Source organism: Mirounga angustirostris, unplaced genomic scaffold (assembly GCF_029215605.1).
Source record: "Mirounga angustirostris isolate CCGP_5_RB_7025 unplaced genomic scaffold, mMirAng1.0.hap1 SCAF_12, whole genome shotgun sequence".
In the NCBI taxonomy this organism is placed as follows: Eukaryota; Metazoa; Chordata; class Mammalia; order Carnivora; family Phocidae; genus Mirounga; species Mirounga angustirostris.
The window spans coordinates 12610076-12615040 of NW_026991720.1; the positions used below are offsets into that span (position 1 = coordinate 12610076).

At 41.8% G+C, this 4965-nt stretch overlaps 1 pseudogene; it reads right to left on the minus strand.

Moving 5' to 3' along the window:
* Window positions 1-358: 358 nt before the first annotated feature.
* LOC123835904 (olfactory receptor 9A1-like) lies at window positions 359-4692 on the minus strand (annotated as a pseudogene).
* Between the last annotated feature and the right edge of the window lie 273 nt (window positions 4693-4965).

The window sequence follows — 4965 nt, forward strand, 5'->3', positions numbered from 1 at the left end:
TGAAAACTTCCTGAATCTGGGAAAGGAAACAGAAACCCAGATCCAGGAGGCACAGAGAGCCCCCAATATAATCAACCCAAGAAGGTCCACACCCAGATACATGGTATTTAAAATGGCACAAAGTAGGGGTGCCTGGGTGGCTCAGTTGGTTAAGTGTCTGACTTCAGCTCGGGTCATGATCTCAGGGCCATGGGATCGAGCCCCGTGTAAGGCTCCACCCTCAGGAGGGAATCAGCCTAAGGATGTTCTCTCCCCCTCTCCCTCTACTCCTCCCCCTGCTCACTCTCTCTCTCTTTCTCAAATAAATAAATAAATCTATAAAATGAAATAAAATAAAATGGCAAAAAGTAGTGATAAAGAGAGAATTTTAAAAGCAGCAAGAGAAAATAAAACAGTTACATACAAGGGAAGCCCCATAAGGCTATCCACTGATTTTTCAGCAGAAACGTTGTAGGCTGGAAAGGAGTGGCATGATATGTTCAAAGTGTTGAAAGAAAAAAACCTACAACCAAGAATACTGCATCCAGCAAGGCTATCATTCAGAATAAGAGGAAAGATAAAGTGTTTCTCAGATAAACAAAAGTTAAAGGAATTCATGAATACTAAATCAGCCCTACAAGAAATGAAAAGGGAACTCTGAATGGAAAGGAAAGACCACAAGCAGGAGTAAGAAAAGTAGGAAGCACAAAAGCAAAAAAATTAAGTATATCTATAAAAATCAGTCAAGGGACTCACAAAATAAAAGGATGTAAAGTACAATACCATATACATAACCATATACATAAAGATTAGGGGGGTGGGGAGAGGAGTAAAGAATGGGTTCAAATTTAAGCAACCACAACTTACTATAGACTGTTATATGCATAGGTATTATATATAAACCAAATAGTAACCACAAATCAAAAACCAGTAATAGATATGCAAGAAATAAAGAGAGAGGAATCCAACTATATGATTAAAGAAAGCCAGCAAACCATGAAAGAAGAAAGCAAGAGAAGAAACAGAGAACTATAAAAATATCCATAAAACAAATAACAAAAGGGCAATAAGTACACCTATAAATAATTACTTTGAATGTAAATGGACTAACAGCTCCAATCAAAAGACCTGGGGTGACAGAATGAATAAAAAAGCAAGACCCATCCATGTGCTGCCTACAGGAGACTCATTTAAGACCTAAACACATGCAGATTGAAAGTGAAGGGCTGGAAAAGCATTGCTCATGCAAAAGGAAGTAAAAAGAAAGCCAGGGTAATGATAATTATATCAGACAAGACAGACTTTAAAACAAAGATGTAACAAGAAACAAAGAAGGACATTATATAACCATAAAGGGAACAATCCAACAAAAAGATATAACAATTGTAAATATTTATGCATCCAACATAGGAGCACCCAAATTCATAAAGCAGCTATTAACAAACATACAGGACATAATCAATAGTAATACAATAATAGTAGGGACTTTAACACCCCACTTACATCAAAGGATCGATCATCCAAACAGAAAATCAACAAGTAAACAGTGGCTTTGAATGACACATTGGACCAGGTAAATCTTAACAGATACATTCAGAACATTCCATCTTAAAACAGCAGAATACATATTCTTATCGAATGCACAGTCTGCAGAATAGATACATGTATTATGTTGGGAAGGCAGTCTCATGTGCACAGTCTTTTGACCCCTGCTTAGCCACATGAGAATGGCAGAAATATTGACAATTGTAGTGTGACAGGAAAGGGGATGGAACAGGACAATATAGGAACTGAGATGTGGATTAGGAGACAGAGAAGGGAGATGGAATGCCCTGTGTCAGGATTGGATAATGTGAGGAATGCGGGGAGAAGTGACCAGGGGTGGCCCCTTTTTCTGCCCTCCCTGCACTCCTGCCTCAGCCCAGGGACACAGCAAGGTCAGCTTGCCCTTGTCAGTTCAGGTCCCAGAACTCATGCCCTCCCACATTTGGGGCTGGCATGATAATGAGAATCATGCCATATAAGAAAATGCCTCTTTCCAAGACCCTCCCTCCTCACCCTGAGAAAGTCCACCAATTAGAGATGTACCTGAATTAACATACATCTGGCCCTGAGGTTGGGAAGGAGGCAGGGTTGTGGAGTGAGTTCACTCACAACTGCCAGTTGAGAAGATCTACAGGGTGGCAGTGCCCCTGCTGGACCTGGAGGCATGAACCTCAAGTAAAGGTTGGAGCCTGAAGCTGAACTTGGGGTCACTCACAAAAGAAATAGAGGGTGCTTTAGGCAGTGAGAAAATCATGAATGCACAGGACAACATATGGAAAGATGACTCAGTACCTAGAATCAATCATGGAGGTCAACTGCCACAGAATGAATTATATTCTTCCTTGCTTTTCCCAAAGAGCTGAGTGTTCTAAAAAATATCACATATATTTTGCACATTTACACCTGTTAAATTTATACTGTAAGATGTATTATAACTACAGAAGAGTGTATAAACATATATCTAGTTAAAAAATAATGAGATCTACCATGTAGGAAACATCTGATTATAAATTGGAACATAATCAGTGTCTTAAATTCCCTTGAAGGATTTTGTAGAATTTCCTTGTCCATCACAAACCACTTGGTGTTGAAAATGATCATTTCAGATTGAATTAGTGGTTTCAGACTACTCAGGTCCATAATGATGAGTCCATGATTGTCCTTAGGACACAGCTAATCCTTGAGGAGTTGATGGCAGCGTTTCATGACATCTCGAAAGGCCTCTATAAATTTGTCATTCCGGGAGGGTGAAGATGAAGGGGTTCAGAAAAGGGGTCACCACTAAAACCATCAGTGATGCTACCCTGTTGTACTCAGCTGCCTGTGTTTGCTTGGGTTTCACATGGAGGAACAGGCAGGTGCCATAGCCGATCACAACAAAGGTGAAGTGGGATGCACACGTAGAGAAGGCTTTCCTCCACCCAGAGGTTGAGGGGATCTTGAGGATGGTGGAGATGATATAGGTGTAGGAGATGATAGTAGGGATCAAAGAACCAACAATAATGAATATAGCCATTAAAAAAAGAATAAACTGTGTGAAACAGCTGTCATCACAGGATAGTTTGAGCAGTTGCCCTCAGTCACATAAAAAATGGTCTAACACATTTGATTTGCAGAAGGTAAGCTGAAATGTGGCATAGACTGGCCAGATTTGAAATAGAAAACCAAACACCCATGACACAATGACCACCCAGATGCAGGTGTGGCTGTTCATAATGATGTTGTACCTCAAGGGGTTACAGACAGCCACATAACGGTCCACAGCCATTGCTCCCATTAATATAAATTCTGATGTGCCCAAAGAAAGGTACAAATATAATTGTGCACTACATGCTGTCAGAGATATTGCCTTCATTCCAGGAAGCAGCAACCCCCAGAGCATCAAGGGGACAGCAACTGCTGTGATCAGGATCTCTGGACAGAGAGGTGGCCAAGGAAGAAATACATGGGGGACTGCAGACATTTATCAACAGACAATCACAATGATGAGCATATTTCCCATGACTGTCACTGAGTAGAGAAAGAAGAACGTGGCAAAAAGAATATTGTGTAGTTCTCTGGAGCCATGGAAGCCAAGCAGATAAAATTCAATGGTGCTAGAATAATTCTTCAACATTTAGTCCTGTGTCTTGCCCTTTATTAAATCTAGAGAACAAGGGAGAGTTCACATACTTCCCATTTCAAAGGATTAAAGCTATTCCCAAGTTGAGGAAGTATTATCTCTGCTCTTAGGCTCCACATCATGACCAAGTGGGTTCATCTTCTACTATTCTCTGTACAAGGCTGATGTTAAATGTTTTATGGAGAAAATACATATGAAAATAAATATACATATGCAAGAAGGTGAGCATTAGTCACCAACACCCACCCATCGCTGTATGCACCCTCGTCTTTCAACTTACTAGCACTTCTGCCTGCAACTCTGCTCTGACCTGCCACCCTGTCCACTTCCCTGACCACAATGTTCTCATTTATACCACCAACCCTTCCCTCTTAAATGCCCTAAACTGTATCCTCTGTCCCTTACGTCCTACAAAATCCTGCCAGTCCCACCCAGATATGGTTGCTTCCTCCCTTCATCTCCTCTGAATGTGGGCTCCATTTGCCTTATGTTCACTTAAAGTTCTCACTTCAGTTATCTTAAGCATCATTTCAGTTTGTATTAGAGCCAGCTGGCAGGGAGGTGGGGTCTACCTTGGCAACTGTCATAAGAGCTATACTGAGACAAAGTATTGAGTCTTTCCTTGTCTTCCTGGCTCCCTGGAGTGGGGTATCCACTTTCTTCTTCCTTATTCTTATCATGAAAGCCATCTCCATCTCTCATTTCAATGACTGTGTCTCCTCCTGGTAGGAAGAACCTCATTAGTTTCCAGTTGGTAACCCCTAGCTCTGAGATTATTCCTTCTGTCACCAAATGACAGCAGGGAGTAGGGGTCCAGAGGAGGTTAGAGGAGGCTGGAACTTTCATACCCAACTCCCATCCATCCTATACAATCTCCATCCTGGCACCAGGAGAAAAGAAAACAAGCAACATCCTCTGCCCTCCTCATGTCTCAAATCTCTAGTTTCAGCATGGAAATAAGACCTCCAGGGGTGCCTGGGTGGCTCAGTCGTTAAGTGTCTGCCTTCGGCTCAGGTCACGATCCCAGGGTCCTGGGATTGAGCCCACATCGGGCTCCCTGCTCTGCGGGAGGCCTACTTCTCCCTCTCCCACTCCCCCTGATTGTGTTCCCTTTCTCGTTGTGTCTCTCTCTGTCAAATAAATAAAATCTTAAAAAAAAAAAAAAAAAAAAGACCTCCAAATGGGCAGCCTCTCTCTATTTCCAACCAGCCATGGTCTGCATCCCATAGAGAAGCTTGGAAAAGTCCCCAGATATCTGCTATCTATGTCTTCCCATTTTCTCCAGAGTCCTAAAAATAAGGAAAAGTGTCAAAGACACC